This window comes from Colobus angolensis, unplaced genomic scaffold, assembly GCF_000951035.1.
Source record: "Colobus angolensis palliatus isolate OR3802 unplaced genomic scaffold, Cang.pa_1.0 Scaffold38, whole genome shotgun sequence".
Classification (NCBI taxonomy): Eukaryota; Metazoa; Chordata; class Mammalia; order Primates; family Cercopithecidae; genus Colobus; species Colobus angolensis.
The window spans coordinates 2,142,067-2,156,035 of NW_012117154.1; the positions used below are offsets into that span (position 1 = coordinate 2,142,067).

Here is a 13,969-nt window from a genome sequence, read left to right on the forward strand (position 1 = left end):
AAAAAAAAAAAAAAAAATTAGTAGTTGGTGATAGTTTCATGTCACTGTAGGAGCCTTTTTATTTTCTATTTTACCTGCCTTTGAACCCTGGCAGAACTTCCCTCTATGTTGATTGAAAATCATTTCTTTAATATTTGTTTCTTGCAATAAACTAATTTGCCTAAGGTATATACTTCTATATGATTTTGTGTTTCATGATCCAGCTATATTTTATTATTGGGTATCTTAAAGAAACAAAAAAGGCCTTAACATTAACAGAATTCTACTTGTGCACCTCTTCATCCGGCTGTTTGTTCACACGCTTAACAATAAACTGTAATCATAAGAGCACAGCATTTTCCTGAGTTCTAGCAAGTTACTGAACCTAAAAGGGGGCTTGTGGGAATCCCCAATGTTGTAGCCGTGTCGGACAGAGTGTAGATAACCTGAGGACCCAATACCTGCAACCAGCATCTGAAGTGAGGACAGTGTTGGGGACTCAGCCCTTAAACCTGTGAGCAAACTTCAGGCAGTCAGCATCAGAACTGAACTGAACTGTTGGACACCCAGTTGGTATCAGTGTTGAATGACTGGTTGGTACTGGCAAAAACACCATGTATTTGGTGTTGGGAAATACAATTAAAAAATTTTTAAAACCTCCAAATGATGCTCAGCAGTTCACAAAGGTGTCAGTGCAAGAGTTGGCCTGTAGCTATTCTAACTGGTTAGTATGCAAGTTAAACCATTGTTTGATTATCTCCTCTGTCTACACCATCAGGCGTAGGATTGAATTCAATCGGGTGAGGATTAAATTGAATTATGCTTAAGAAAGAAAGCTCTCTCAGTGCTAGGCACATAGTCAACACTAAACAAGCGGTAATCATTATTATTAAGACAGTAAAGGCCGGGTGTGGTGACTCACGCCTGTAATCCCAGCACTTTGGGAGGCCGAGGTGGGGTGGATCACAAGGTCAGGAGATCAAGACCATCCTGGCTAACACCGTGAAACCCCATCTCTACTAAAAAATACAAAAAATTAGCCAGGCATGGTATTGGGCGCCTGTAGTCCCAGCTACTCAGGAGGCTGAGGCAGGAGCATGGCGTGAAGCCGGGAGGTGGAGCTTGCAGTGAGCCGAGATTGTGCCACTGCACTCCAGCCTGGGCGACAGAGCGAGACTCCATCTCAAAAAAAAGAAAGAAAGTAAAAATATTTCAAATGGATGATTTTGATACTGTATAAAATGTTGCAACTTTTTTTTTTTTTTTTTGAGACAGAGTCTTGCTCTGTCACCCAGGCTGGTGTACAGTGGCACAATCTTGGCTCACTGCAACCTCCACCTTCCAGGTTCCAGTGGCTCTCCTGCCTCAGCCTCCCGAGTAGCTGGGATTACAGGCATGTGCTACCATGCCTGGCTAATTAAAATGTTGCAACTTTTTAAGAAAAACAATTCTCAATAAATAAATTGATAATTTTCATAAAAGCCCTTTGTCAACGGACTAAAAACACCCTTAATTTAGAAATGTATTTTTTAGTTTTAAGATAACTAGTCATTCAGTGAAAACACTTTAGGCAAAATGGCTCTAAGCAATTAGTATTCATAGAAATGAATCCATTCCTTGAAAGCATTGGTCGCTGGGTGCACTTGTCCTGGATGAGCAGACATTAGGCAAATCAGTCTTTCACCAGCAAACCCTGCCATAAGAACTGCACAGGCCTGACTCCTGCCAAACACACCAGGCCCCTGAATGGAGCAGAGGCCTCCCGTATGGAGCAGGAAGGAGGCAGGGAGAAATGCAGGGCCCGTGATTTAAGGAGGCTCTCCCTCTCAGGCTCATGCAAGTGCAGGGTCAGTACCTAAAGGGGAGCACCACCCGAAATCCTGTGCCCCAGTTGCCTTAACCCAGTCCAGTCCTGGCTCCTGTACTTCAAAGTTAAGAAGGGAATACCAGCAGGAGGCAGAAGACAGCATGAAAATCTGAATGCACCTCTACCTTTATCTAAAAATAAGAAACTGGACTTCTTCAGTAGGAAATGGCTCGTCTTTCCAAATGAATAAAAATACTTACAGCTACGGGTTGAATTATATCAATTCTCTCCCCCAATTCATGCATCGGAGTACTAACCCCCAGTCCCTCGGGATGTGATGATAGAGAGGTAGGGCCTTTACAGAGGTCATTAGTGACCTAATTCAACACGACTGATCCACTTACAAAAGAAAGGACAAGATTTGAACACAGACCTGTACAAAAGGATGATGGTGTGAAGACACAGGGAAAAGACCGAAGAGGCCTGGAACAGATTTCCCTCAAAGCCCTCAGAGGGAACCACTTGGGCTGACACCTTGATCTTGGACATTCAGCCTCCAAAATGGCGAGACGGTGAATTTCTGTTGTTTTAAGCTACCCAGTTTGTGGCACTTTGTTACAACAGCGCTGGGAGAGGAAAACACCTCTATTGAGGGAGTTACTAAAGTCACTTAACTGATGCAGACTAGAGGCCTCACGGTGGGGACATGGCCTCGGGAGCCACATCCATTTTAGTCGCACCATTTCTCACTGAACGCTGACCCTGGTCAAGGCATGTCTCAGGCTCCATGGACTGCTATTCCTTCTACTAAACGACCCTGGCTTCATTCTGGCAAGGGAGGGACTCTTACATTCTGTGGCCTGCATGAGTATCATGTGAGCACCCCCGTAACCTCGATCCCTGCAGGGCTTCTCCAAGGGAGTCCTAGCATTCCTGCCGGCCTCAGGGGCGCGCCTTAGAGACAGGGTGCTGGCCCTCTCCTTCTCCAACTGGATTTTATTTTTATTTTGTGGCACGTTTTGTGAATACAAAGATTCACTGCCTGGGTGTGCCCCTTGAAAGGAGGTTTCAATTGCATTCAGGTGAAATAACCACAAAATGACTATAAGCCAAATGTAGTAGTATGATAGAAAAATGGAAAGATCATAAAAGCACCAGTCCGTAGACACCACGCCTCTGGTTCCTCTGGAAAAGGAAGAGAGTAGATGGTGATGGAGAAAAGAGGGGCTGGTGAAGACCACAGAACCGAGAAGGCAGTAATTCTAAAATCTCCACACTGTAGGGCCAGGAACAGGAACATTGCTGGGCAATGGGGCCTCTTATCCGGGGGAAAGTCAAGCGTGTCATGTAGAACCAACATAATTCATCCAAGTACAGCAAAGAATCCAGAAATGGTCTGTGGAGGTTTGGAACCATAAACATCAAATAGTAGAGACAAAAATATTTACATATCCACATTTTTTAAAAAGGGTCCTGCCTAGGCAGCATAGGATTATTTGGGTTCTGTTCGTTTTACCTTTAATTGCCCTTGGTTCTGTCATCTTTTTTCTCTGTGAGTCATTTGTCTTGCTTTTGGTCAGCACGGCTTTCGTCGGGTCTCCAAAGATCCTGGAATAACCTGAATATAAGTTCAAGAATATTAAACCTTATTTTATTTTCAAATATTAATGCCAGGGATCAACTGTACATGTACTGACAAAATCTATTTCTTAAACATTATTTTAAAATATCCTAAAAGGGGAAAGAACTTAAATCCTTCCCTTTAAAAAAAAAAAAAAAGAGGGGGCAACATTCCTGTCCTCTGAGGGAAGCCCAGCATTATGAAGCAAAAATTGGGAGTGAAATCAAGGCCAAGCCTACCTGGCATGCTGAAGCACACATACACTTTTACGCAGCAAATATTTTGAAAATGTTTTCTTTTCCTTACAGCCCCCAGCTTTGGTAATAATGGCTTCCCCAGATCATTCTGTTAGCACTTTCTGCTGCTCAGAACAGGGTAGTGGGATTTAGAATTTAGAAAACATTCTGAGAACTGTAATTAAGCAATTGTCTTAGTCCCAGAAAAGGAACAACCCTCTTACTTTGTAAATGCTAGGACAACCCGTATTTTTTTTAAATCTTAGAACACTAACAAGCTAAAAAGATAGAAAGAAAAAAAATCTTTCTTACAATATGCCTGCTAGCACAGCTTCAAAATCCAGTCTCTCTCTCTCTCTCTCTCTCTTTTTTTTTTTTAGATACGGGAATTTCTTAAACAACTTTCCAAGTAAAACATTCAATCCCAAAATACTATATTTAGTAGAATCTCTACAACACGAGAAATTGTAAATGGCATCTGTTTCCATTGAAAATATTTTTAAATTAGAAAACATCTTAAGTACTGCATCAAATCAATATTCGTAATGGGCAGAATTATTTCTAAATGGTTCCACAGGCCAGTTGACACTCCCACTCTACTTAGGAAGCTCCCAGCCTACTCCACCTGAAGTCTTTCAAACCTATGCACAGAGACAAATTACCCAAATGTCACAGAAAAGCATTTGTTGTGATACAGAAAATACAACCTAACATTATTGGGGGGGAAAATCAGTATACAAAACCATGTATATAATATCATCCCAATATTGCACAAAGAAAAAAAAATAAACGGATGAAAGGAGGGAAGGCAGGAAAGGAAAGAGGATGAACTGAGAGAAGTTATCAAAATGGTTAACAGCCATGGTCTTTGGCTTTCCAGTGTGAAATAGGAGTTCTTATTTTCTTCTTTTTAAAATCTTTCTAAAATTATTTTTTAAACCAACTAATAAAAATTATATATATATATATATATATTTACTGTGTACAACATTACGTTTTGAAATATACATACATGTTGGAATGGCTAAAGTAAGCTAATTAACATCTGCATTACCTCACATATTTAGTTTTTGTGGTGAGAACACTTGAAATCTACTCTTACTGGTTTTCAAGAATATAATGCATCGTTATTAACTACAGTCAATAGATCACAGGTCTATTCAAGTTCAAGTCATAGATCTCTTGAAATTACCCCTCCTGTCTAACTGTAATTTTGTGTCCTTTGACCAACATCGCCCCAGTTCCCCTACACTCGACATCACTAGTTATCAAGGACATACAAATCAAAAGCATGATGAGTGTCATCTCACAGCTGTTAGAATGGCCATTATCAAAAAGACAAGTGCCGATGGGGATGTGGAAAATGGGAACTCTTGCCCACCGTTGGTGGGAATGTAGATCAGTACAGTCATTATGGAAAACCGTATGGAGGTTCCTCAAAAACACAAAGATCAATTACAAATCAAAATACTATATGTTTTACAAATGTATTACAAATCAATTTTGTATGTATTACAAATCAAAATACTACATGACTGCTGACAATCCCACTCTGGGGATAGATCCAAAGAAAATGGAAAATGAAATCAGTATGTCAAAGAGGTACCAGCACTCCCACATTCACTACGGCATTATTCACAGCAGACAAGGTATGGCATCAACCTAAGTGTCCATCAACATAAACGCCCATAAAGAAAAGCAGTGCACATATACAATGGAATGCTACTGAGTGTTTAGAGGAGAAATCCTGTCATTTGTGACAACATGAACGAACCTGGAGAACTTTATGCTAAGCGAAATAAGCCAGGCACAGAAAGACATATAGTGCACCCTCTCACTTATACACAGCATCTGAAAAGTTGAACTCCTATTTCCTTCTTTATAGTTTTGTGTATTTTCCAAATGTTCTAAACCAAAAATATTCATCTTTATAATCAGGGGAGAAAACTAAGGAAAAATAATTTTATAATCCTAAACATGCTTTTAAAGCATTCATTTCACTGTAATGTGTTCTTTTCCCATCCAGCCGTACATGGGCCGAAGGAGCTGGCCTTCCCTGCTCGGTGGCCTGATGTTCAAGGGGACAGGAAGAGGGGGACGGGAGAGGGGGACGGTGAAGTAGATCATGCTTTGCAAAGCTGTGCAAATCTTGAGTTAATAAACCTGTTCCCAAAAATCCAAAAGCCAATATTGACTATTGCTTGGTTAACTGTTTTGCATGGATAAGTGGTTAAAGGGGTATTTGGTTTCCAATTTCTGCAAAGGGAATAAGAGTTTTAAAGGCATGAACTAAGATTTCACATACCATGCTAGTCTATAGTAGGTTTTTGTGCCAAAACCTCTACTAGGCTGAAAGAATAATTTGATTTATGGTTGAGACATTGTCGGGCCTGATTTAAAGCCCAGAGTCAAGCCCAGAGAGGATTCTCTTAAATATGTGCAATGGGTATTTTTAAATTAGCACTATGGCATTATTAATATTTCATTTATCCTGAGAGCATTTACCTGACAACGTAAATTATCCGTAACACAGCTGAGAAGCCACAAAGGATCCAAAAAGATGTCACAAAGTCCAGGAAGAGAAGCTGTGCCAGAGAAAGGCACACTACCAGCCGCGTGAGGTAACAGCTGGCCTCATCAAAGCAACAAAGTCAGAAAATTATGTAAACCAGACTCAAGAACTCAAAAAATACAGCCATTAGAGAACTTTGGTAAGAGTGCAAACTGCTCAACCCAGCTCAATTGCCCCTGGTCCAGCAACGGCAGAAAGTCAAGGTCAAGGAGTCATATGACCTGCCGGAGACCCTCCCCGCCAACCCCCAGCCCTGCCCCTGGCCAGTGGGACAACCCACATCACCCCTGGGATTCAGTGTTCAACCAGGCTCTGTGTTCCGTGTGGGGAGGGAGAAGAAGGCACCGGATCATCAGGAAATGTGGACTGGAAATGGCCAAAGCTAAGCACATCTGAGTACCTGAAGGGTAAGTTTAATGTGCCAAAGCAGCCGTGGTGAGGCAGAAAGAACCTTGAGCTTGGAGCCCCACGTTTGTGCGGACCCACTAGCAGCCAACGAAGCCTCCCTCAGCCTCAGTTTGCTCATCTGAAAACTGGGAGGAAGAGGCTCTGACTCCAGAGAGGTGGTGCAAGTCCAATGAAACAGGGTTGCTGAAGGTCCAGATGGACAGAGGCAAAGCATTGTCTTCTGTTTTTGTTTTTGTTTTGATGCAGGATTCTCTCTGTCATCCAGGCTGGTATGCAGGGGTGCCAACAGCTCACTGCAACCTGGACCTCCCTGGCTCAAGTGATCCTCCCGCCTCAGCCACCCGAGTAGCTCAGACTACAGGAAAAAGAGCCATGCACCACTGTGCCTGGCTAATTTTTAAAAAAAATTTTTTTTGAGACATGAGAACTCACTATGTTGTCCAGGCTGATCTCAAACTCCTAGCCTCAAGCAATCCTCCTCCCTCAGCCTCCCAAAGTGCTTGGATTAGAGGGATGAGCCACCATGCCCAGCAAAGGCATTGTTAAACTCAGGAACGAATGACCGCCTTGTTCCCCAAAAAACACTAGGCAAGAGAACCACTCTCTATGCACAGATCTCCCTGGCCACCACGTGTAAGCAGCAGTGAATATTCCATAGGTGGAATTGGCTACTGTGAAGAAAGAAAACTCCAGAAAAGTTGCCCTCACTCCAGGAAGTAACCTGGACCTCACGTGGGTGACAGCAGCCTGGGGAGAAGGCTCCACTGCCAGCAGCAATGCCAAGGACAGAGCGGCAGCAGTCATCCATCCCCACAGTCATGGTGAACACAGCCACGGAGCAGCCTGCTTTTTCCATTTATAGCCACACACAGGTGGCAATGGCAGCAGACATAATTGGCCGCCCTTCCTCCCTTATAGAAGGAAATATACTTTTGCTTGGGTGCTCTGCCTGCCCCCACATGACCCACGGAGGATGACCAGCCCCAACACCCGTGTAAATCCTATCACTGGGCACCATCTCTTCTCACCACTAATTGGTTCAGGGAAGGGCACATGATATAATTCTGGTCAATCTAACACTCAGGGAAGCGAGCTAGAGGACTTCTAGCAAAAGTACTGGCTGATGAAGAAAGGCCATAGAGTAGTAGTCCTGTCTGTGTGGCACTTGGAACTGTGAGAGCCATCCCAGGACCATGAGAAGAGGTCACCTGAGGATAAAACCGATACACTGTGGATGTCTAGGGGAAAGGAGGGAAGTCCCTGTGTTTCTACTTACAGTTGGAAAGAGTATTAACCAGCTCTGAAGGCATCTCATGACACGGCATCTAGGCACATCAAAGACATTTTCCTTGCTAACTAAACCATTTTGAATTGGGCTTATTTTTGTTGTTATTGTTATTACTGGCAGTAAAAGTATCCCATACACTCCAGTACCCACGTTCAAAAAAGTTGCTTTCAGCTCTTTTACCATCTGTATCCATACTCACACAGACATGCTGAATATGCTTTCAGTTCTAATTTTAAAATAAAGTGATCTGCTGGAAATTAGCTCAGCTCATAGATCTCCATACTTACAACACTATATCTAAGAATTAGGAAATAAATAACTATTACCAATGATAAGTGGCCTATCTCAGTCCATGCACATGTTGAGTGTCCAGGTACTGGAGGAGGTATGGAACCCCCGCTCAATAAACAAAGGGTATGATGTGGAGGTCATGCTTTTAATTAAATTACTGAGTGGAGGCAGAATGTGGTGAGGGTCACAAGAGAGGTACCAAAGATGCAGCAACAGAGCAGTTGATGGGCACTTAGCATTTCAATAAGTGGGAATAGGGAGAGCACGAAAGGTGGAGGAAATAGATGAGGAGAGGGAAGAAGGGAAGTGTTCTCCAAAGAAGCACGCCGCAGGGAAAGAGTCTTTCACCTTTATGTTCCCACAAGGCACAGAGTATGAGCTCAGAAATGTTGAATGATTTGTCTCTACAATTAAGGGATGATTTCACTGATAATACTGTCTTCTTCCATGATCTAAATTCAACCTGCCCTTCAAATCCATTCATTCATACAATTATTCATCCATCCATCCGTCCGTCCATCCATCTACCCATCCATCCATGTAGTCATCCATCCATCCATCCATCCATCCATCCCACACTGAGTTCCCTCCATGTGCCAAGTGCTGAGTTAAACACTAATTAGGGATGGGCTTTGCCAATGAGTTCAGAGTCTAGTGAGAGAGACAGAGTCGTAAAGAAAAAAATCACAAATGCCAACTCCTGCATTGCCTTGCTTGATCCCCGATGCCAGAGTGTAGCCTGGTTGGGCATCACAATCAGATGGAGAGCTTTTTAAAAACAGAAACTCTGCAATCTTTCCTCTTTTTTCTTTATTGGAAGGTCCAGGGGTGAAGGGGGCAAAAGAGTCTAAGTGGGAGTTAGGGAGGCAGAAGAGGATTAAAAGGCAGTGTCTGAAATATTTTCAGACTGAGAAGGAAAAGGAAAACAGCCAAGAACACAAGAGGAACAAGCAGTCAGAGCATAAGGAGGAAACTAGGAAAGATCTAAGTCATGGAAGCCAAGGAAGGACATTCAGTAAGATGGAAAGTTCAGTGCCGCATCTGCAGAGAGATTAATGTCCAGGAGAATGTAATTCAACCAACCATATGCATTGAGAACAGGTCCTGGATTTGGCAACTTAAAACCTCTTGCGGTCCTCTAAAAAATGTTGTAGGAGCCTGAGAGCAGTAAGTTGGTTTCCAAATGGCTCGGTCGTCAAAGACAGGGAGGATATGCAAAGGGCAATGCAGGCTACTCACGGAAGGAGTTGAGCAACAAAGTTAGGGAGGGAGTGGCAGTTCAAAGAAAAGCACTAATGCCACAGGGTGCAGTGGCTCATGCCTGTAATCCCAGCACTTTAAGTCAGGAGTTCAAGACCAACATGGTGAAACCAACATGGTGAAACCTCATCTCTACTAAAATACAAAAATTAGCCGGGCATGGTTGTGGGCACCTGTAATCCCAGCTACTCAGGAGGCTGAGGCAGGAGAATTACTTGAGCCCGGGAGCCTGCGGTTGCAGTGAGCTGAGATCACACCACTGCACTCCAGCCTGGGAGACAGAGTGAGGCTCCTGAAAACAAACCAACCAACAAACAAAACCAAAAAAACAACGAAAACAAAAATGAAAAGCACTAATTGGCTTCACCCACCCAACATTTGCTGGGCATTTACTGTACTTCAGAAATTACTACTAGCTAGGTATGCACCAGTGCACAAGACTCAGTATTGCCCTCAAGGCATTTACAAACCAATGAAAAGAATGTTTATCTTATTTGCTCAGTCTGTTTGAAGGATGAGAAAAGAAGGTATGTTTATACACAGGATAAAGGGAGCCAGTGGAGTAGAGGAGATAGAGATTCTACAGCCAGGGGACCTAAAGATGTTACTGTCCGGGGAAGAGGTAGAGAAAACACCATGGTTCACAGCACAATGGTGGGGTCAGTTCTGGCAGGAAGGTGGGACCGCACTGTCTCAGAAGGGGGGTGCTGCCAGATGGCTAACAACCAGCTTTCACAGGAAAACTCATGATTTGAAGGACTCGGTCATTTCTATGGAGTCAATATTTCCATCATGGGCAATTGCAAGGAACCCAGGGGAGTCCCTGAATGCAGAGTTGGGAAAAGATGTGCTCTAAAGCATCACTGCCGGCTCTAGCGAGCTGGGAGGAGCCAGCTCTAGCACACATGGGCTCCAGAAGCCAAAGAGAAACCAAGGATCCTGGAACTGTTGATAAGAAAAGGGTGTTCAGAGGAAAGCTGTGAAGCCAGCATAACCAGCTGCTCTCCTAAGCGCTGAGACCTTGTAAGGAGAGGAGAAACCAGGGAGGCAGAGTTCCAAATCTGGAAAACTGGCAGGCTTGGGTGCTCTTCAGTTACTTCTACTTGAGCAATTTTGCTTCCTAAATCTGGTTAATAGCCCAAAATGTGGGCTACTTATTGTTATCTCCCTTCACTCTTTGTGTGTGTGTGTGTGTGTGTGTGTGTGTGTGTGTGTGTGTGTGTGTGTGTGCGCTTTTCCTATGTAAACTGCTGCATCACTAACTCTGCTATACTTTAGAACTCAGTGAGGCAATCCTTAGAACCTTACACAATTCCCTAAAGGGTCCCGTTACTTACTCTAAGTCATAGAGAAATGTTGAACATTTAAACCATTAAAGTGCAGTTTTGCTGGAAGAAAATCTCAAGGGTCTCCATGAATCATGCCTGAGCCATGTATTGGCCATGACCATACACTTCTTGTCAGTCTTGTTCCATTTGGTTGTTATTGTGGTTTGGTTTCATTTCATTTTGCTTTGGAGGGTCAACCTTTCTTCCATTCATGACGTTCAATCAACCTTTCTCCCCAATGCATGTCCCCATGTTTTTTTTTTTGTCAGGAGATAGCAAAATAAACACAGGTATTAATGTGCCTGTGGGCACCAGTCTGTAAAGTCCAAGATGTTCTTGGACCCAAGTAAACTTTCAGTTCTTTCTCAGCCATGCCATTTTGCATGTGAAAGCATTCAAGCTGATCTCAGAGTTGAGGATGTGGCTGCCAGCTTCTACGAGAACAAAACACACAGCAGCAAAACAGCGCAATTCCCCTCAGTGTGGAAACCAGGGTCTACCTGGGGCCCCCCATAAAAATGAGAGATTTGAAGGAAAACAGACTGCATTTGAAAGGCAGATGACATCAAGAAAGTAAAAACAGCTACAAATATGACTTCTCTCCTGCTTTACACTGAGCCTTCTGTTCAAGAAAACACATTTACCGGGGATTTTTTCCTTAAGCTCAACTGGAAAAACAAATATTTAGTCATTTTACAAGAGCAGACAACTGAAAAGCAAGCCACAGATTAAACAAGCACTATGTATTTCTAAGAAAGTTCATCAAACACAATATATCTTTGAGAATACAATCTTGAAGTCGGTTTTAGAGGCAAATTTGACCTTCAAAATGAATTTTGTCTTGATATAATTACAAGGTCAAATCTCAAAGAAGCAAATGTATAGATAACTATCTTTGCAATAAGATCTGTTTTATATTTTCAAATGAACAATACTGGACAGAAAAAAATACATAATTACTTCTGAGGTTGTATATAAAATACCCAACTGGCAATTAATCAATATCATATTAGCATCTCAATATTTTAGATAAAGCAAAATTCCTAAGTACAAAATAATCTATAATAGAATGAAAATGACAAGTTATATTAATAGAGAGATTACATGTAAGTTATCATTTTTTAGATAAAATTTACTCTTTCAGCATCCCTTTGATACTTGTAGGAGGCAGATATAGTATAGAGAGGCAAATAGAGGTGAGAACCTTTCCTAGGAAAAAATCAAGCAGCATTAAAAGCAGAAAGAAAAAAGAAAAATATTTCAGATTCTCAATTCTGTATATTACATTGTTGAAAAAAAAAACTTGCCAAATACTTAGAGAATACCAACAGGAAAAGGTTTCCTTGTGCTCCTTAAGGATGGGGAATTTCAAAGAACTGTGAACTCATGAAAATAGTTCTATACCCATCGGCTTTGCCAAAAACACTTTGGGATTTCAGATTTCAGTGATGGGTACTGAGCCACCAGGAGTACTGAAATCAGGTTTTCCATTTCCACTGAGTTTTGGCTGGTTTATGAGGATTGCACAAAGATCACCTCATTTGTACTGGACACAACTGGGAAATAAAAATTTAAAAATCATCCTTGATATTTAAAATAGAAATCATGAGCCCCGCCACAAGCGTGCTTCCCCTACACTCAGGATGTGAGGTTGACAACATGCCTCCCCGTTAACCTGTGAAGCCTCACAGGTATGCACTGTATCTCTATAGAATTTTCCACGGACTCCATCACCAATGCATCCTTTAACAAGTATGAACTGAGCACTCACCCCATGCACAGAGCTGTGGACGGGGCCATACGGGACAGAAAAGTCCCAAGGTGTGTCTCTCACTCCCAAAGAGCCTACATACCTTGCAGGAGAGGAAGCCTGCGGACCCAGGTTTTGTGATGCAGATGAAGAGGACACATAGCTGCTCCAGTAAGAACTGGAATCATTTGAAGGAGAGGAAAAGAGGGTGTTTCAACCTTGAATAGCAGAACCCAGATCATGAAAAATTGGAAGAACTTCTATGGACATCAGAGAGGAAGGCAATCCAGATGAAAACAATAACTTAGGCAAAACCGAAATCAAGTGCAGCTTGCAGAAGACTCTGTACAGGGAGCCAACACAGCTACTTCACGAGAGGAGTCAATGAGACCATTTAATAGAACCCCCTGTTGAAACTGTAAAAACGATTTTGCCATCTTGGTCATCTCCTGAGATGGTTGAGAAGGGATTTGCAAAGCAAAAAAAAAAAAAGAACTGAGGGGTTTTTCACAATGGCCTGGAACAGAGAGGGTGGAGAGAAACCAGACAAGTCTCTCAGGCAGAAATTCCAGAAAAATGAAGAAGCAGGACAGTGCGAGGCAAGAGGGAGATGGCGGGCGCATTGGTTGGACTTTGAGGGTTTGTGTGGATCTCAAAGGGCCAGGCTGTGGGGAGAGTCTAGACTTTCAGGCTAGGAAGTCCGAATCTTGTTGTGAAAATAGCTGAGGTTTTTGGAGCACCTGCTGAGCGAAGTTCCCCAAAGAGGCTGCTGGGATGATTCATGAGGCAAGAGGCTACAGGGAGGGAAGGCCAGAGGCAGAGAGGTCAGTTCCAGGATGGCTGCCATGGTCCAGCCCAAGGTAATGTAGATGGGGAAGCCTCGGAATGCAGGAGACAGGGTGGAGATGAGAAGACATGTCAGAACCTGGTGGCCAATGAAGCACAGAAGGTGCAGGGAAGAAAGGAGAGCAGGATGGAAAGGCAGGAAAGGTGGGTCTCAGTGAAAATGGGGAGTTCTGTTTCAGCCCCAAGAATGAGCATGTGTATCCTTGGACCCCAGGCCTGTGAGGTTGGCCGGTGGAAGCCCGGGAGCTCTGCTTAGTCAGGGTCTCGGATTGGTACTCCTGCTGGGGCCATCTCAGAGCAGAAGCAGGGTGGGGGCAGTGTGGGCTGGCTCTGGAGTGATCTGCCCTTAAAGAACAACAAGACTTTCCAGAGGCAGTGTGTAGGCTTTAAGATGGAGACTGTGATAACAAATAGAGAGAGATGAAAGAGCTTCTCAGTGACAGGGGGAGAGGGTCCGCACCTGGAGGACAGAGCCTTCCTGGAGGGCAGAACCTCGCTGGCAGTCTGGTTTTCCACACACCTGCCTGGTGAACCAACACACCACTAGGGGTTTCTTTTCTTGCTTGAAATGTCATTGAGTTTT

General features: G+C 43.2%; 1 protein-coding gene across 3 annotated transcripts in view; it reads right to left on the reverse strand.

The window, feature by feature from the left end:
- ERG (v-ets avian erythroblastosis virus E26 oncogene homolog) overlaps positions 1-3,408 on the reverse strand; it is a 212,000-nt gene extending 208,592 nt beyond the window's left edge. For 2 of the 3 annotated variants that reach the window (XM_011954030.1, XM_011954027.1), the window contains exon 1: positions 3,303-3,408. The gene's annotated coding sequence lies outside the window, so the exon portion shown is untranslated. The remainder of the gene's footprint in view (positions 1-3,302) is intronic. The other variant, XM_011954032.1, reaches the window with a different exon arrangement.
- Positions 3,409-13,969: the final 10,561 nt, after the last annotated feature.